This window comes from Alligator mississippiensis, chromosome 14, assembly GCF_030867095.1.
Source record: "Alligator mississippiensis isolate rAllMis1 chromosome 14, rAllMis1, whole genome shotgun sequence".
NCBI lineage: Eukaryota > Metazoa > Chordata > Crocodylia > Alligatoridae > Alligator > Alligator mississippiensis.
In genome coordinates this window covers 26,635,150-26,655,322 of record NC_081837.1, presented here as the reverse complement: position 1 = coordinate 26,655,322, position 20,173 = coordinate 26,635,150, and the positions used below count along the sequence as shown (strand labels likewise).

The 20,173-nt window shown below is 50.9% G+C and overlaps 1 long non-coding RNA gene and 1 other non-coding gene across 2 annotated transcripts; one reads left to right on the top strand and one right to left on the bottom strand.

The window, feature by feature from the left end:
• The first annotated feature begins 3,540 nt into the window (after positions 1–3,540).
• LOC109281479 (uncharacterized) lies at positions 3,541–4,601 on the top strand. Its single transcript, XR_002088133.2, has 2 exons — positions 3,541–3,658; positions 4,242–4,601. It is a non-coding gene; the product is annotated as an uncharacterized LOC109281479 (long non-coding RNA).
• An 11,259-nt stretch (positions 4,602–15,860) lies between these two features.
• TRNAG-GCC (transfer RNA glycine (anticodon GCC)) lies at positions 15,861–15,931 on the bottom strand. The gene has a single exon. It is a non-coding gene; the product is annotated as a tRNA-Gly (tRNA).
• Between the last annotated feature and the right edge of the window lie 4,242 nt (positions 15,932–20,173).

The following is a 20,173-nucleotide window of genomic DNA, read 5'->3' as shown; positions in this document are numbered from 1 at the left end:
CCACCACAATTCTGCCTAGATAAGTCTTTTGGTTTCTATTTAACAAAAGAAGATTGACAAATATCATTCTTCTTACACGTTCAAGTTAACAGGAACAGAATGATTCATATACACTACAGTACTAAAATAACTGCATTACTGGACTCATTTTTGGCATCTAAACCTATTACTTATGTTCACTTGGAAATTTTAAAAGCCTTGGTGGGGTGATATAGTTGGGGGTAGTCCTGCTTCAAGCAGGGCATTAGACTAGGTGACCTCCTGAGGTCCCTTCCAACCCTAATTTTCAATAATTCTGTTTAGCTTTGAGAGCTTTGAAGCATGGAAAGTTTCATTCAAGAAGTGAGAGTTTCTAGTCAAGATTTTCCCCCTCCCCCCGAAATGCAGGAGCATGTGAAATCAGATTTTACTGTAAGTATTTTTAAAGCATAATTATAACTGCTATTGCTAAATGAATAGATCCTACTAGAAAGGTAAGCCAAGCAACTTCCTATGTCAGGGAGCAGATATGTAGTAAATTAACTCGAATCAAAGTGGTTCCATAACTTCATCAAGAACTTTCTCTTTTCTTTTCCTATGTGCATGCATGACTATGCAAAGGGTGTGGGAAATGATGTTTCAAGCCTCACCTAGCCAGATATTGTGTCTATTTAATTAAAATTGGTTTTAAAAAGTTATCAACACAAGCTACACCTAGAAAAGCACTTGTGAATTGGTGTGCACTAGCTTAAATTGACCAGATTGAGTAAACCAGAGTTAAACTGGTTCAATTTTTTGTGTAAGCAAAGCCAGGAACTTTAGTGCCCTGACACCAGGAAATAACCAGGAACTTTAGTGCCCTGGGGAAGACAGCGCAGAGCGCTGGAGAGGGAAGTGAGGAGTGTCAAGTGCTGGAGAAACAAGGAGACAATTCCAGTCCTACTTAATGTCTTCACTGGAGCATTTCTGAAATCAGTCCCCATTAACAGGCATGAAAAATATATCCAGTTGCTATTTAAGATGCTGTAGAGAAAGCCATCATTGTGGCTTCCTGTACCTAGTACAGTGGTTTCTCAGCCTGTTTCGGCTCCAGGCGGCCTTCTGTAACTTGCCTGAATTTTGTGGCACCTGCATTTCAAAAACTAATTTCACTGTTTTTCATTATGAAAAATAGTAGACTGACTCCCACCTCTACCTCTTGCCAAGAGCTTAGACCACAGCAGATACGAACGGCTTCCTACCTGAAATCTCGAGGTTTGTCTTGTAAATACCTGCATGTGATTCACATGCCTAATAGAGCTAATATCACAAAGGAGCCCAGCTAAGACTTACTTATTTCATGTACCGAGACAATCTTGTAAGGTCTTTTTATTTGGGATGTTGCTGGAAAAAAAAAATTATCTTTGCCAGATGCTTACAAAAGCTGACGCATCTCTGATTCAGTGAGTCTACATGGTGCATATGACAACCAAAACCATTCCTAAGGTTACTGCAGAAACTTGTCACAACCCAAAGTTGTGATTTGTTGTTTGTGTGTGCTTCGGCAACGCTAAATTATGTTCCTGCCTAAATTAGAGTTTCCTTGCACGGTAGAGTTCTCTGCTGCGGGAGAGAACTCTGGTGCAACGGGGGATTTCCCGCCTATTTGCAGCTTCTTTGCATGGTGCATTTCTTTTGCATCTCAGAGATGCACAGTGCAAAGGAGTTCCCGCCATTTGTATTTAGATTCGCGCCACATTATTGGCCGGTTCTAAATGTAGGCACACGTGGCGGCTAGCTATTGGCTTGCTAGCAGTACAAAAGGCTTGGGTAGTTTCCGCCCAAGTCGGAGAGAGAGGAAAACTGGAGGACTTTATGAACCCCCGGAGAAGACTTTGTGCTGTGTGAAGATCTCTAAGCAATGTGGACCCTTGCGGCCCCAACGCGCCTCTCTTAAGCAGGCAACAGAGGTCTGAACAGCCTCTGGCCTCTCCCCATCGCTGAGCGCAATCCTAGACGTATCCCTATCCTTTGAACCCAATTTTCGAACCCACGGAGTCTTAACAGCTCCTGGGCCAGGGACCCAAACCCAATTTTCGAACCCACGGAGTCTTAACAGCTCCGGGGGACCTGGGAACCGAACCGAACCCACGGAGCTTCAGCAACTTCGTGAGGAAAGAATTGCCGAACCTGTGAAGCCTAAATCACTCCGGGGCCAAAGAACCGAGTTTGTCAGAGTCCTCCAACGAGGACTCAAGCGGAGCTGCACCTGGAAAGCTGTCCAGCATACACCACGACCATCTTGGGTGTAAGTAAATAATCTTTTCAATCAACCATTATGCCTCCGTAACTAATTCTAGCTCGCGCGTACCAAACCGCCCCACGGTTTTCTCCAGCCCCACGTGCCCGGGCTGCTGGCCACAGTCCGTGTGCGCAAAGACAGGCCTGGCTCACCTCCGGCCCGCACAAAACTGAAGTATTGAACCAACCTTAACTCATACACCTGGGCTGCGTCCAGCTGGGCAGGCAGCATGGGCTAGGGAAAACAAGAACAGCACCAGCAACGGCTGCATGTGCCCACGAGCTTCCAGTGAAAGAGGTCGCCCGGATTCACCTCCCTGGGCTAAAAGGGATCTCATTGTAAAGGGCGACTCCACCAAACTCCGTCCCCCGCACCCACTGCTCTGGGAATCGAGTGCTCAAATCCACCTGGGACTCGCCTCACACTCGCTCACTCGGTATGTGAGCCCATGCAGCCACATACATGCATGTACGTGTGTGTGTGTATGTACATGCATGCTCACACATCTGCATGTGTAGGTGTATACACACAGTGCACCTGTAGCATATAGGGTACAGCGTGCGTGCATGGGGGTGCATGTGCATACTGTGTGTGTGCACGTGTTTGTGTGTGCATGCAGGTGTGTGCAAACAGGCATAAGTGTATGTGCATTGCCACATGCACTCTTTCCATGTACGTATACCAACATGCACACGCATGCACATACGTGTACAAGTGAATATATGGATATCCACACCCTGCCTCCCCGTACGAACACCCGTGGGCAACCCCTCGCAGCCGAGGACGACCCTCTCTCACGAGGCCAGCGCCGGGTCCCGGACTCTAGCGCAGCCGGGCCGCGTGTCTGCGCGGGCGGGCAGGCGGGCGGCTCTGGAGTGCGCACCCGGACACAACGCGCTGCTCCTGCCCCTCCGGCTCCCTCCGCTCCTGCGGCTGTGCAGAGACCCGGCCTCCATCGGGGCGGTGCCGGCACCGCCCCAGCGCTCATGTCGGTGCCGCACGGTGTCGAAGCGGGCCTGACACGCTTCCTCCGCCCTCCTCGTCTGCCTCCTGCTGCCGAGCGCGCGTGCCCGCGACACCCCGTCCCCCTGCGCGGGCGACGGACGCAATCCTGGGCCCACCGCCGGCGGGGCGGGGCCTGGGCGCGGGCACGTGACTGCCGCCTCCGCTCCGCTCCGCTCCGGCAGCCCAGCCTGCCCTGCGCTGCGCACGCGCCAACCCCTTGCTCCTCCCTCGCCCCCCCCAACCGCCGTTGTGACGCGCGAGCTCCCCATTGGCCGCAGCGCCTTGGACCTCTGCGTGCAAGGTCGACGGCGCCCTTGCGTGGCGGGAGCGGCGGTGCGGGACGCTGCCCGGCTCCGTGTCGCTGCGGGCTGTGATGGGCGTTGCCATCCCCCGGTAGTGCGGGAGAGCGGCGGCCGGCAGGGGGTTGTGCGGCGTGTTTGAGCCGTGCAGTGCGGGGCGGGGCGCGCAGAGACGGGCTCTTCACTGGCGCGTGGTTGGTGTGGATGAGGGCTGGCCAGTAGGACTTGGGATTCTTGGCTATAAACTCCGTTCGTGTGTGCAAGGGGCGCTTTAAAAACCTCCAAGTCGGTGTCCTGTTTTGCACACTTGGCTTCTGACATTGATGCTGGCATTTTACTTCCAAGCCAGTGGATTTGGCACACTTGCTGTCAGGCTTTGTCACTTCCGTTTAGAGGATTAGCAATAGTCCGGTTTTCTGATGAGTTCGATTAGATTTGAGATGTAAGTTTTGACTTCGTAGCTTTAAGCATGCACACTTCTGAAACCCCTTCATTTCCTTTCAGTGATTAAAATGCAGGGTCTCTGGATAAGCGTGGGGGGTCAGGAGTAGTTGTAGGACCAGGGTAGCGAGAGGGGTGTCCATCCCCGTGCTGGGTAGGAGAGGACAGGGCACAGGGGATTGCAAAGCTGGCCCACGGGCTCTACAAATATCCCATGTAGGTTTCTTTCATTTCAGCCTTGCCTCATAGACTGCGGGATGAGAGATCCTGTGTGTTAGACTATAGCAGGGCTTCAGTAGTCTTCCCTCATGGCTGCTGCGGAGTACGAAGCTGTTACAGCACAATGACACCAAGAAACGGGCAGTAAGTCACAAAGAGACCTCTCTGACGTTGCAAAGACACACATGCCCGAACAGTTCAACGGGGGCCACTTTCCCTCGTTTTGTTTTGCCCACTGTGAGGAGCAAAAGCACTGCTGTCTCTGGGATCCCGCTTGGTGGTTTATTCTGTCTATTCTGCACGAAAGGAGCCGTCACTGAATGTTTTCAGCTAAAATTTATTGTACTCTTACAAGTGTAATAAAATATGGACATACATGGCTGCGGAGACTGTTATTGTAGGTAAGTGGTTGTGATTTACTTGGATGTCACAAATAGCATCTCAGGAAGGACGGTGGGGCCACAGCACAAGCTGGTGCGTTCTGTCCTGTCCAAGTGTTTCCCTTTGTACAAGTAGATGGTGAGACATAATCCATTCTGGTCCTCTGTCAAGTCATCCATAAATCCGTATTTATGAAGTCAAAAGATAAATATTGCCTGAAACAATCAAACTAGGTAATACATATTTTTGAATATTCATCAGACATACCAGTTTCAGTGGCCAGGGATTAAGGCTGCTGACACACGTTCATGTACATGTTAATCACACCATAAATAGGAACAGCCCCAGAGCCCAAAGCAGCTCATATCGCTCCAGAGCCCCTCGCACTGCGCCATGTCTGGGGAGCCACTGCTCTGTGGGAGCGAGGGGGCAAGTCTGGGAGACCTGCCAAGGGGTGAAGCTTTCACAGCACAGGCCTGATGGGAAGCCCCTTGTCCTGTCTCGGTGGGAGCCTGGTCCTGCATCCAGGTTTGTATCTCCTCTCCTCCCCTCCCAGTGCTCTGGACCTGCACAGAGTGAGTCGGGGCACTCAGAGCCCAGGGCTTTCCTCTCTGAGCCTCCAGCCCAATGCACTGGTGAGGGCCCTTCGTGCTCCCTATGAACAACGCACTGATCTCAGCAGCTGCAGCAACCAGGGGCCCCGAGATGAACAGTGCTGCATGGACCCCGTGTCTTTGCTATCCCCATGTCATTCTAGTTGTGACCACACAGTAAGGGCAATAATAATTACTAGGGATTTAATGGAAATAGAATTACATGGGCTTCTGTAATCATAAAAAGTAGGGCTGGAAGGCACCTCAGGAGGTCTCATCTAGTCCAAGCCCCTGCTTTGTATTGTTATGCGAGAGACAAATCAATGTCTGAAAAATCACATCAAAATCAATATATCCAACATATAGACAAATATCCAAATATATCCAATAGATTCAAAATTGCATAAAGATCAATATAACCAGGAAAGTTATCAACCAAAAAAATCCTTTCCTCTCCCTATGCCCCTGGACCACAGCTACAGCATCCCTCTACCGTCACCATTACATATGACATGTTAATGAAATTAAGTGTAAAAAATTCTGTCAAACTTCAGCCCCAGCCCCATGGTCCAGCCCCAGCATGCTCCAGCCCTCAACAGACCACGGGCTACCCTGCATCCACTCTACAGGCTGATCCTGGCTGTCATAGTACAGGTGCACATATGGAGCGAACGAGGACTGCGACCGCACCTCCATGCTCTCAGCGCTCATCTCAGGGGAGAGGCAGCAAGGAAGGACTGCGACTTATCCCACAGAGGCAACAAGTGGCCTGTCCAGTCCAATCACTCTGAACTGGGCTGGGGAAGAGTGCAAGACCAGAGGGAAGTGAAATTGGAAAGAAGTTAGGGTTAGGGTTAGGGTTAGGGCCAACCGCCCGCGTTCTCTCCCACCATGCCTTGATGTTAATTGATTAATGGAGATGTTAATAAGCGGGAGGCTGTCCATTTTCTGCCCTGGTGCCAGGGTCCACTATCTGTGGCTCCTTTCCTCCCCTGCACCACAGCCCAAGCCTCGCAGATGGCATCTAGGTGTTCTTATCATCACCGGCCCCACAATCCTTCTATCAGGACCCCTCCAAGATCCCTCCATTCAGGCAGCCTACCTCGCCTTCATTCAGCTATCTAGCTCCCTGAAACTATTTTCCCCCTTGGGTGTGGTCCCCCCAGGACCCTTGGCTACCAGTCCTGGCCCACCTCCAGGCCAGTTGGGATCCTAGGCCCTCAGCTCCTGGGAGTCCCTCACGGTGGGCCCCTGGCCCTTTTGACTGTCCTGGTCCTGGCACCAGCATGGGCCAGTTGAGGGTACTCTCTTGATCAGGTCAGAGTCTCTAGTTCTGCTCTCTCCCCTGGGTCTGCCATCCGGGCCCTACAAACAAAGGAGTTACCTACCCAGTGGTGGGAGCTAGGGGTTAAGGCGCCCTGACCCGCCTTTCACCAGGGTGGTAACAGGCCTGGCATTTCCTGGGGGCTCCTGCACCACTGGGAGCCCCACCAGGCCACCCACTCCTGGCAGGGTGCAGTTTTAGGTCGTGCTCAGGACCAGGAGCCTCCTAGCCATCCCCTACAGCTCCTCCCTTTCCTCCAGATGATATCAGCAGCTCTCCAGCCAGGCAATGTTGTTGCCTGGCCCCTGCAGCAGAACTGCCCTGTTTATATGGGCAACCCTAAGCCTAAATGGCTGCCCTCATTAGGCACCTGGCAGCTGCCAGCTCCAGGCCCTTAAAGTCACAGGCAGACACAGTGCCCTGCCACATGGACACAGGCAAACATGTATGCAGAGCAGCCTGGCTGGAGCGGGCAGAGGACAGCATGGCCTCCCTCGACCTCCCTCTGCAGTGGGTCAGCTTTCTGGCCCTGGGCCCAACAGTGTCCTCTGCCCGCTCCAGCCAGGCTGCTCTGCATACATGTTTGCCTGTGTCCATGTGGCAGGGCACTGTGTCTGCCTGTGACTTTAAGGGCCTGGAGCTGGCAGCTGCCAGGAGGAACAGGCCTGTGTCTTCCAGTCGCACCTCAGCCCACAGGGTTCAGGGAAGAGTCTCAGGCCCTGCCTGCTGGCTACATTTCACTATGCATCCCAGCCATGAATTTAGTTTCCTGAGTCAGAGACCAAGGGAAGGAGCCCTTGTAAATCCAGAAGAGACAAACGGTTAGCAGCAAAGGCAGACAAAAGGGAGGGCAAGGTGGCACTCTAGGGCATTGATACAGATCCTGTGAGTCTGCTCCGATGCACTGGAAATTCAGAGCATTAGAGGAAACTGGATTAATTGAGTCTGCTGGAGCTCATCGTGAATCCACTCGGTGCTACATCAGGTGCAGTTGTATAAGTGGTGCGGCACACGTCAACACAGAAAATGGTGGGTGGTGCAATTTAAACTAAAACACATTCAGTGTACCACGTACCACTGCCATTTTCTCAGTGCTGACACACTGTGCCACTTATATAACTGCACCCAATGCAGTGCAGCGCTGGGCACTTTCATTAGTGTGGACTGCTAATTAAAAGCACTAGGCACTGCCTTGGGCATGTGTGTAAGTGTCCATAGAGACTAACCACTTCAGATACAGGTTTCCCTCAATTTATGTGGGCTTGATTTATGTGAATTCGCTCTTATGTGATGACCATTTTGTACCTGAACTTTGTTCTATGGCAAGAAAATTTGCATATATGCGATTCGCATATTTGTGATGTGGTGCCCCTGCTGCAGCCCCGGGAACAACAGATGCCACCTGCTTGCAGCCACGGGGCTACACCCCCTCCCTGCCCCTTCCCTAACCTCAGTCTCACTCCCTCCCTCCTTCCCTCCCTCCCAGCCCTGGGACTGCAGCCCTATCTCTTTCACTGTAAAGTGGGTTTGCTTTATGTGAATTCAATTTATGCACTGTTCCCTGGAAATACATCTACCGCATAAATCGAGGGAATCCTGCACATCCTTCTCCCGGCTCCTCTCCGGACCTGGGGATTCTTGCTCCACCTCTCTGAGTGGAGGGAAATCAGACAGAGCACAAGCCCGGCCATGGTGAGAATGGGCCACTCGAGTCCCAGCTCCATCCAGGGCTGACACCAGCTCTCTGTTCTGCTCCATCTAGACACCAGTGTGACCCCATGCCTGGGACAAGGGCCCTGCTATGGGCTGTGGCTGGGAACCGGATGTCATGGGAGTACGCATGTTGAAAAGGGCTCTGCATAGCCATTAAAACAGATCACACTTCCTGGGAGTTAAGATGCGAGAGACGGACGGATTAGGAAAGGGCCTGTTTGCTGGGCTAGCCCTGATCACCCAGCAGGGACGGATCTGGTCTCAGGATGCCTGCCCTCAGCCACCCTTTTCCACCACGGTTATCTCAGGACAGAGATAGGCTTCTTAATGCACAAGAGCCCTGGCACACACTGAAGGACATCGTGCAGGGCAGTGGTGGCCACCACCTTTTTGCTGAAGTGCCACTAGTTAGACCCAGACCTTCCCTGAGTGCTGCTCAGATCCCTGCGATGCCTGTGTCTCTGCCTCCGTTCCAGCACTTCCCGTTACCTTGCACCCAGGCTCATGTGCCAGACCCAGCCGCTGCCCATGCCCCTTGTGGCACACATGCACGGGCTGGCCACATTAGTGTAGGGAAACAGGAAGGGGTACCTCTGCACACCCACAGCCAGCCAGGCTGGTTTCAGTGGAGAGCAGCCAAGACTACTGCCTGGGGACCCTCTAGGCTAAGTCTGTGCCAGTCCCACAGTACTGGGATTGTGGAGGGGAGAAGCCAGCTGAAATGTGGTGACTGTGTCTCATCACACGTTCAAAACCCATGCATGGGGCACTGCGGTGGTGGGAGAAGTGGCTGCAGGAAGAACAGCTCTCCAGGGAAGGGGCATGGGGTCATGGGTATGGGGTCAGGGTCACTTACCAGCATGTCCTCACACCCTTCTCCTGCAATCAAGAGCAGAGAGGCGAGGATTCACACAGCAAAGACACCGCAGCAGGACCCAGCACAGACACAGACAAGGCCTGCTGTCCCTAATGGCCAAACTCCTGGGGCTGCCCAGAGCTGGGGCAACGGGGAGTCTGGGCTGCAGCGTTTGCACTCGGGTCCCTGCAGCAGCTGGGGGAGAACTGAAACCCCCATGGCTAGGGGAGCCCCAAAGGGAAGGTCCCTTCAGCAGCACAAATCCTGCCCCATTGGCCTGGCCCAGAGGAGGGGGCCGTGGTCCTTCTTGGGTGAGATGCTGGCATCACATTGCAGCCTACCAGTGGAGTTGGTGTCACCGTGGAGCCATCCCTTCTCCGTGCCCCGGCATCTGGGGCCTCAGTTCTCAGCTCTCCCTTCCCAGCAGCCCAGACTTGTCCCTCTGCATGTCTGGGTGCTTGTGTGTCCGACCATTGTTATCTCACAACTACTCACGCATGCCTGGGGCAGCTCCAGCCAGGCCTGCCCATGGGCCTCATCCCCACAGCACCCAGCTCAGCAGTCTCACCGCAGATTAAGCTGACGAAGCACCAGCTCCCCCTCGGCTTTTTCTGACCTGCGCCCCTGACACTCATCCCCTGCTGGGCTTCACTCATTGGGACAGGAATTTTACACCTCCCTGAATCTCCCTGTGATCCCACCTCTCGCATCCAAGATGGACAGCAGATACTTCAGCAGTTCTCCCACCGCTGGGTCCAAGGACTGGCATTCAGGCCTCAGGCAGAAGTAAATGTACCACTGTCACTCCACTGATGTAGCTGACCTGTGCAGGTTTTCTGTGGACTGAGATATGGGGCCACGTGGAGGGTATTGCCTGGAAATCTGGAGTGTTGCTATGGAAAACAAAAGAACGAGAGAAATCTCGGCTGTGAGGTAACGAGGTAGGAGATGTGGGGCAACAGGGCCCTGAGGAGTCCAGGTCTTAGCTGACATTATCTGGTCTCCCAGCGGGGTGGGGCAGGCACCTGCCCTGGAGAGCTTCAACAGGAGACTGGACACACATCTTGCTGGGGTTTTGACCCCTGCAGTCTTCCCTGCCCAGAGCAGGGGGATGGACCCGATGATCTCATGAGCACCCTTCAGCCTTAAACATCTGTGTGAGTGTGAGTGTGTAAGAGACACACTGGGGATGTATGAGAGATACTTGGGCTGTGTGTGTGTGTCTCAGGGAACTGGTTGGTGTGTCTGTGTGTGCTGGTTCCAGAAACAACCTCTGTTCAGTATTTGCACAAAATACCCATTACTTCTGCACATGGACCTGGAAACAAGCTCTTGGTTTTGTGGCTTTTTAAGAGTACCGCAGAAACTGCACACACTTTCAGTGCCCTGTGAGTCGAGTGGCTTGATGTTCGTACATGCAATGAAAGGGTGTGCACACAGACCCTGAGACCTTTGGGTTCTCTGGGAGGGGAAAGGCCTGGGGATGAGAGGACGGGGCTGGGGGCATGGACCCCTGAGTAGTTTGCGGGGTGCAGAGCAGGGAGAATGGGGGGCCAGATGCCTGGGTTCTCTGCAGGGAATGGGGAGGGGACTGGGGGGTGAGAGCAGAGGCCCAGCTCAACCCTCAGGCACTCACCGCACATGGGTCTGGTCCTGTGTCCAGCACAAAATAAGGGCAATGCTCTCCCATGGGGCTGGCCCTCCTTCCCTTCCCCTGTGTATTTTCATCAGTGCCAGGCAGGATACTGGGCTGATCACTCTGCCCAGCTGTCCCTCCAGAGCACTGGGGCTTGCTGGCATCTCCTGTTCCTTAGCTCACAAAACAAGTAACGCAGAGAAACATTAAAAAATATATATTTTTTAAGACTATTGCTTATGAGTTGCATACCACCCCTAGTATCTCTATTTCCCAATACCCTCCCAATATCTCCCTGTGCCCCCAGCATCTCCCAGTATGTCCCAGTGCCATCCTACTATGTCCCAGTGCCCTCATAGCATGTGCATAGCAAGTCAAGGCATGTCCTTGGTGTGTGGAGGCAAGTCCTGCCACCTCTGCAATCCCCTGTGCTCACACATCCCATACATCTCATAGATTTCATAGATTTCTAGGGTTGGAAGGGACCGGGTAGATCATCTGGTCCGACCTCCTGCTCCAGGCAGGAAAGAGTGCTGGGCCCTGCAAATGTGATCCTTTTGATTTTTCCTAAGGTCTTGCTGAGAATAGAGGTGAGGCTAACTGGGGTTAAGTAACCCCAGCCAGATGCCTGTCTAAGCGCTTCTTGAACACCTCCAAGGTAGGGGAGAGCACCACCTCCCTTGGGAGCTCATTCCATATTTTGGCAACCCTCGCCATAAAGAATTTCTTTCTTATGTCCAGTCTAAGCCTATTCTCCTTCAGTTTGTGGCCATTATTTCTGGTAACCCCACGGGGTTCCCTGGTAAACAGAGTGTCCCCTATTCCCTGCTGACCCCCCGTGATGACTTTGTGGACAGCCAGAAAATCGTCTCTCAGGTTTCTCTTGTGGAGAGCACTAAGTGTGCCATGTTTTAAGAAGATTGGTGTAGGGGTTTGGGGGAACTGCACCCCAAATTCTTGAAAGCCAAACACATGTCATGGCTGTGTGTTACAACACAGGGGGGTCAAAACTGCAGGGGTGGTAGCTCTTACTGAGGCCACAAAGCCTGCCAGTTGTGTGTGTCCTAGACCAGGCCTGAGTGCGTGCTGGGCCAGCCATGTGTGTCTCACTGGGGCACTCTGTCATTTGGGGCCCTGCACCCCAAGCTGCTGACAGGCAAAACTCGTGATGTGGGTGGGTGACACTGTATGTGTGTTAAGGTGCACCCTTCCTGGTGCTGGGGCCTCTGCACAGCACGGCAGTGTGCCCCACTGAGGCCTCCTCCTCCCCTACAGCCTCACACCTGGTCCTCCGCTTTACCTGATGTCACAACCCAATTAAGCAGTGCCCATGCCACTAGCAAGAGATACCATTCAAAACATTTTCACTCCGCATACTAGAGTCAACTAAGGGTTAAAAAGAAATCTTGGCCGGTAACAACCTTTTGCTCTGCATGTCAGCAAAAAGAAATTTATGGCTGCGTCACTAACAAGAAATGAAACTTTTGCCTTCTGTGCTTTACATAAATCATTATAATTGGTCAGAGTAAAAGGGGAGTAGCCCTGCAATAAAACCCTAGCGAAGACCGCTATATAATTGGTGATTCTAATTAAATTTATGACGTGGCATAAAACAATTGGTTATTACACAAACAAAACCCTGCTGCACTTCCGCGAAGAAGAAGAAGACGAAGAAGAAGAAACTCCGTACGCACCTTGGAGTAAATCTGACAATCTGATCAATTGTCAATGCCTTCCCGTCACGACCTCCCTGACATACCCTTCACCTGCATGCTTGATAAGCCGTAACCCGCCGACCGCCGGCCCGCATATATATATCTGCAGACCGACCTAACGAACTCTAAGCTGTAACTAACTAAGTATCTCTGACCTCCGTCATTCGCCACCTTGACGGTGTAAGTAAACAATCTTGCTTTGCAACCGATAAGCATCCATGCCTAATTCCACTCCAAGCGTCACAAGTACCCACCTGACGGGCCCCTAAGGCCCTGGACCCCTCGCTGCAGTGCACGGCAGCGACACCTGACAGCAGATACAATAACTCAGCTGGCTCAACAGCAGTAGCATCAGCAGCATCAAAGGTATCCACACAGAACCATCACAGAGCCTGTAGTTTCATACAGGAATTGATAGCAAGAAATAAAGATGTTATGTTGTATTGTGTTGTGTTGTGTTGGACATATGATGTTATTCATGGTGTGTGATGGCTTATCTTGTGTTTTTATGTCTATATGTGTATTATGAAAAAAAAGGAGTACTTAAAAAAATGTGTCTTTGGAAGCTTTAGTGTTGCAAACCCCTTTGTCTGGCTGAGGAAGTACCTGCAGTTGGTCGTGGGTGGAAGGAATAGTAAAGAAGCCAGCGGCTGGCCTGACCCACAGTGCAGGTAAGAAAGCCAGTCAGTGAAAATGGAAATGGAGGTGTCGGGTGAGGGCGGGGAGGGACAGGCTGGGGTGGGGGGTAGGGGGGAAAGGGGATGTAGCAGCACAGGTAAAAGTGCAGAGGTGCCTGGGCTGTCAGGTGTCCGGCCAGTCGCAGTGTGCCAGAGCTCCACTGTGTGCATTGAGTCCAGGAGTTTCTGTACTGACTGCATAGGAGGCTGATGAAGTGCAGTCCATAGGCCCAGCTCTGAAAGGTGGTTTGTACATTCAAACAAGCACCTAACCTCATCACCAGAACTGAAGCCAACTTCCTACAGCTCAAAACACAAAACCTGCCATCTCTCTCCTGTACCCCACAACCTGCCCACCAGAATCTAGCAAAGACAACAAAACCCGACTCCCCGTGGGGGCACGCACCTCACCAGAACAACACTCTGCCTCCAGTCTCTCAGGCCTGACCCTGAGAGGGAACAAATTACAATGCAAACCACTTTTCAGAGCTGGGCCTATGAACTGAGGCCGGGCATATGATCTGGGCAGCAGCCACACTCATCCTGCACTGCCAACTTGGTCACTTCGCCCTGCACCAGGGTGGGGGCAGGTCCCACCTGGCAGGAGCCACATTTGGTGCCTGCTCGTGGGGCAGCAGCAGCAGCAGTGGGAGTGGCACGGGAGCAGAGCAGGGCGCGGAGCGGTGGCACCGACTGGAGCAGCCCCTGCTGGCTGCAGCCTTTGGCCAGATGTGGCTGCACCTTGTAGCTCAGCCCACACCGCACCCCCTGCCTCGGACCTGCTTACACGAACGGGCCCTGAGGGGCCTGGAGCTGGGACTTCGTCCCAAGTCGGTCACACAGGGACAGGTACCACTGCTGGTGGAACCGCCCTTCAGCTCTGGCATCTGCCCCTTGGAGAACAGCCCCCAACATGTCTTCTTTTAGGTGGCGTCTGGCAGCAGTGTGGGGCCCATGGGCTCAGCTCTGGCCCGCTCCCGACCAATGCTGGGGAGGTGGGGAGGGGGCAGACCCGGGGCTGAGCCGGGGGACTGGATGCTCCCTCCCATCGGCTGGTGCTGGGCTGCACCACCGGGCTGCAGGGGATGTCCAGGGGGCTGCCCAGGGCGGCTGTGGGGGTGTCCGGGGCTGCCCAGAGCAGGCTGCAAACACCTTTACCTTGTTTTACCTTTTGTCTTTCTAATTTCTCCCTATTTACACTTTCACTGATATCCTGCCACACTTATAGCTTCTCTCACGCCTTGGAGTCTCAGACCAGCAGAGACTTTCTATGCTTGAAGAAGGGTGACTGCGCCTGAAAGCTTGCCAAGAACTTTCTTCCAACTACTCAGTTGGTCTAATAAAATATACTGCATCTTCTCAAAGAACCTTGCCTTTCTAACGCAGGGCTCTTGGCTTGGGTGAGCCCGGGCAGAATTGTGTACTGCCCACCCCACCCCCATGACAGAGCCCAGCCCCTCCAGCAGCACACTCAGCTTTAAGACCAACACCTCCCCAGCCCACTGCCCCCAAAGCACACACAGCTGTAGGTGGATTAGGTCCACTCAGGTCCCCAACACCCTTTCTCTCCACCAGGCCTATACGCAAGATGCCACCATCCCCTTGGGGTGGCCCTGGCCTGTTTTCAGTCTCTTTGCTTTGGGGGCATGGACTCAAGTTCCTCCATCCGGTGACCGCAGTGCCTTGATTTGAAGTGAGCACAGGACAGGAGTGGTTGGAGGGGACCTGCTCCTGTCGGCAGCCCCGCAGCAGTGCTGACAAGCCTTTTGCTGCACAGCGGGGTTTAATTTGAGACCTTGCAGTGATCTCTGCCCATGTCCACACAACAGGATCTCCCCAGGGTTTCTCATTTATCCTGTGAAATGAAGACTGCTCTGTGGCTGAGGTGGGGAGGAGGGGAGGAGACAGTACTTCTCCTTTGCCAAGGTGTAACTTTACTTTCTGTATAAAAGGACGTTTGTGGTAATTTATGCCTGACTCCATTGAAAAATCCCTCCATGGGGAGTGATACAGAGTCAACACCCTTTCTGTAATAATCCCCAGAGTTTTGCTGAAGACAAAAAAAAAAAAGCAAAGGGAGGCAAGAAAATAGAAAAGGGCAGTGATGCAAAGGAGAGGTCATTCAGGATGGAAAGAGCTGCGCTGTGGAGACACTCAATTTTGAAATGAAATGTAGGATTTAATGTCCAGGGTGCTGCATCCAGCTTTGAACTTCCCTCTCATTGTCTCCTCTCCTTCTCTTTCTGCCAAATGTATTTCTCAATGGACAGCAAACCTTGTTTGTGAAGACTGAAATAAAATTAAGGTATTAAATATGTGGGGTTTCTCTTTCTTGGACCTTTCATTTTCCCTGCTGGACAAGGCATGGGGTGAAGGTTGCACTTTTGTTCTTCTGTTTTTTATTTGTAGCATGCTATCTGTGCTGTTGAAATAATCTAGAGGAGTAAATCTCAGCCAGGGTGATTGGCCACCCAGGAGTGCCATAAGATTTTTTTTAATGGTATCACACAATATTAGTGCTGCAAGTTGTGTATACATCTGCATATGAATCAAATAAAATGCAGAAGTTTCAGAAAGGAATCAATAACATAAATAAATTGCGGATTTACTCTGCCATGTTTGCTTTGAAATATCTGTTGGATTTTTTTTTTTTTTAATTCAAAGAATAATAGAAAGTTGCAACAAATGAGCTTGTTTGTCAGGGATTAGCTCAGTCTGCTAACATGAGTATTGTATTCACCTGCATTGGCTGGGAATTGAACCCAGGTCTCCTACATGGCAAGCAGGAATTCTACCATTGAACCACCAATGCTTGAGGTAGCAAAATGCATGGTGAGGCCCCAGGAAAGAAGAGGTGATGGTGACTCTTCCCTCCACTCCAGTTCACTCCAAGGAGAAACAAGCCAAAGGTTTTGGGAGCTCTTCAATGCCATGGCCCAAAGCTGTTCAATAAGCCCTGGCCAGAACTGAAGAAAACAGCCTGCATTGGAAAAGAGGGGAAATGTCACCATGGGGAAGTGATTGAGCCACCTTTGGTGTGTTTGTTTCTTTGTCTTTGGTTGCACAAGGACCCCAATCCCTTTTTGAGCTCCTGCTTTCCATTCAGCTCCCTCATTTGCTGGGCTGGGTGCTGGGGGGATCCTGGCCTGCAGTGATTAAAATCATCTGAGAATGTGGGCACCCAAGAGGGGCTGGATGGGCATAGCAGACGCCCGCATGTGTGGTGTCTGTACTACAGACTGGGCATTTGGCTGTTCCTTTCCCTTTTTCTGTATTGATTTTTGCAGTCATCCTTCACTGGCCCCAGGGCAAGAGGAGGGAGATTTAAAAAAAAAAATTCCCCATGTTGCAAACCAAATCAGCCAAATCAACTCCAAATCCATGAGTCTGTGCAGAACCATAAGTGGCCTGACTACCGGCAAACATCCTCCAGCCCCATCTGGGACTTCAGATGTTCCCAACTCCTTTGGGGGACATCCTATATGCAGGGGTTTGGATGCCCCCGAGTTTTGCTTGCCCTCAGCCATATGGCCACAGGAGTAAGCTTGGGAGGAGTCTCCCGTGTTCATAAAGTGACATAAAGCCAAGATCCCCCCACTCCAGCAGCTAAATTGGAGATTAATTATGCATTACCTTTGTGGGTACTACCCCCATGCCAGGAAAGTGGTTGTCCCCCGGTGCGACTAGCAAAACTGCCTCGGTGGTCATGATGTTTTCCCTGCCAGGTAAGCAAAGGACTACACTCGATCTGATTTAATATATAAAGTTATATATATTCACCCTCCATCACAAACCTTACATCAAACAAGAAGAACTGCGCATGTGTTTCAACAAAACATACCCATTCCCCCGGGCTCCACACACCCACCCGCTACCATAGTCCTTTGGTCCAAAGAAACCCTTTAGGGTTTAAAATCTCAGTTGATTCCCTGTCCTTTTTGCTGTCGATGTTGTTGTCACTCCCGCTGCTGTTGATCCTGTTGCTGACCTCCTCGCTGTCATCAGGTCCGGTTATGTCGCTGTCCTCTTCATTCTCACTGTCCAATTCCCCTCCTGTTGAGCTCTTGAGCAGCCTGTGCCAAGCATCTCTCTTCCAGGTGGAGTCGGCTGTCTCTTCTCTGTCCTCTCCCGCTGATTTCTGGTAGTGGGATTGGAGCTCACTCAGAAATATGTTTGCACTTGATCTGATGATGATGGGGTTAAAAGGAGAGAGAGCCCAGAGCAGAACAGCTTTCATGGGGAGTTTGCCTCCTCTCGATCTCCCCTCAGTCAAGGAGATGAGAGCATGAGTCCCCAGCTCCACGGGCGCAGGGCTTTGTTCTGCATTTGCTAGAACACACTTGTCACACAATAAGTGCTACATGCTCATGCACCCATGGCATACCAATGTCACAAAAATATGTGTATATCACCTGTGGACCAGATCCAGGGCATAGGCTGTATTTTCCCCACCCATGTGTGGAAGTAAGTTTAACCAGGCCTCTTACTTGACTAGGAGGAGAGACAAAGAGAGAGAAAGAGAAGAGAAGAAGATGCTGATGCTGTGTGTTTCAGAATGTTCTAAGATAAGGAAAAACCTTCATGTCTTGTTTTGTCTGTGTGCAGTTGTTAACCTCCTCCTTTCCGCCGAACTAGAAGCTGGTAACTTCCCAAAACATAGTGTCTTTTTTAATAAGTAAACTGCTTACGTGTGACAAACAAATGATCAACATCTTTCTGTTTCTCTCAAGGTTGCTTTGTCTGAACCCTGCATCTTTTTTTTCGCTGTCTGAAGTATAAATATGCTTGTAAACTTGTAGAGGTCAGAGTTCCTTTGAGAACTCTCCCTGTGATCACTTGTATAGTTTTAAATAAAGCTAGATGGCTCTGCCAATTCTAATACAACCACAACGCGAAGTTTGATTTCTTGCACAATTTGGTGCCGTGACTCGGATAGAGACGCCCGGAGTGATCGGTTGAGATACAGACCGTCTCCTCACTGATGTCCTGGCTAGCCAGACTAAGGTAAGAGACCTTTTGAAATCTCTATTGGGGCTGTTCAGTGAGAGACTGCCTGTATGTCTTCCTGTTCGCCACTTGAGGCTTACCCTATCCGACCCTATTGCTGCCAGAATTGTCAGACCCACTATGTAAGTAGGAACTGTGAATTAAGGTTAAAGAAAAGAGTAAGAAACTGTGTTGCTGTTGTCAGTGAATGTATTTCCCTGTGTGAATTGAGTTAAGTTCTGCAAAGAACTATGAGGTCTTCCTGAAGCTAGGAGTGGAAACCTTGTGCAGCCGCCCCGAGGACACTAGACTGGGTGCTCTTCAAAAGCAAGGGTGCAAGGTGGAAACTCTTAGACTGAAGGAGATCAGGGTTGTGTGATGAATTTTCCCTACCCCCACTCTCATGAATGAGCCATGTCTAACAGTGAGCAACTGTATTGTGTGCCAGTGCTATGGATATAAGCCACAGCATTTCTGTGCCGCTAGCAAATCTCACGACCTGACCAGACACCCTCAATAAGCCTCTCCTGTGTGAAAGACCTGTGTGAATTGAGGTTAAGGATATGGGGAGCAGAGGGTCTAAAGACGTACCGGCTCTGCCAGAAGGGACTCCAGCATTGTACATGTACACACGCTATGGCCATAAGAGTTGTAAGTTTCTAGGCAAATGGAATTGGTATACCAGCGATGATGCTAGCTTGCAGTTTCCCCTGGAGGGAACATTTGATTTAAGTAAAATCCTTCATCTCCGCGGAGCCCTTGAGTCGAGGCAGTAAAACACCACAGACTCAGTGGGATACATTTTTGATTGGTATGCAGAAGCTTCCAAAAGACATCAAGAATCTCAAGTTCACAGCTTTAAGGACTCCCAAGAAAAACTAAAATCTCAGATAAAAGAATTAAAACAGAAAAGTGCACCAAAAGGGGATCCGCCATCAACAACATTATCAGCACCAACACAGCTTTATCCACAATTGACTGAGACTGAAACTGCAGAAGACATAATTGATTTTTTTAGTGTGCCACCCCATATCAGTTCCAGGAGATGTCCTAAACCCTGTTAAGAAATTCCCCAATATTAGGGAAGTACCCCAGAAGTTTAGAGAGGAATTGGAAACTGTAATCAATAGTTATGAGCCAACATGGGCAGATTTAAACCAATTAATGAGAAGTGCTCTGCCCTCTGAGGTCCGTAACCACCTCATCACACAGGCTAATTGGCCTCGTCAAGACCCCGGAATGGGAGGTCACTTAGTAGGTGCCCAAGAATGCCTTCTTGAATCTGTGTTTAAAATCTGCCCTAGGAAAACTGACTGGGCCAAAATAAATAACTGTAAGCAAAACAAAGGAGAATGCCCAGCAGACTACATGGATCGCTTGAAACTTATAATTAAAAGACATTCTAGCATTGAAGATGCAGCTGAAACTGCCCCAGAAGCTGTTGCTGCTTTTGTTCAAGGACTTTTTTCTAAAGTCCAGGAACAGCTGCGTATAACTGCTGTAGGTTGGCAAACTAAGATGCTTACAGAATTAGTCACCATTGCTAATCATTGTACAGCCTGCCAAGAAAAGAAAAAAAAAATCTGCAGAAACTAGGCTAATGTCTTTACAAATACAAACTTTTAGCAGAGGTAGAAGCCGAGGTTTCTGTCAAGGACAATTCAGAGGCAGGGGACGTGGTAGTGGGATGGGACGAGGAAAATTTTCAGTCCCAAAATAATGACAGTTGTTACTATTGTGGCCAACCAGGACACTGGAAGGCTCAATGTCCTCACCGGTCTGGCCAGCCAGGGATGACATTTAACCAGCCACCACCTCCTCTCACTCAATTTTCTGTCCCAAATCAAGAAGCCTCCTGTTAGGACAGCCTGAGGAATGATAACATCATTACAGCCCTGCTTCTCGCACTTAATCAAGAGGATCCCTTTGTTTCCTGTTTAATAAATGGTACTCCTACAAAATGCTTAGTAGATACCGGCGCAAGTCACTCTACTCTCCGAGCTGAAGAATTTTCTACAACCCCCTCTCCTCTGCTGTTGTAAACGCTGTAGGAATTTCTAATCAGACA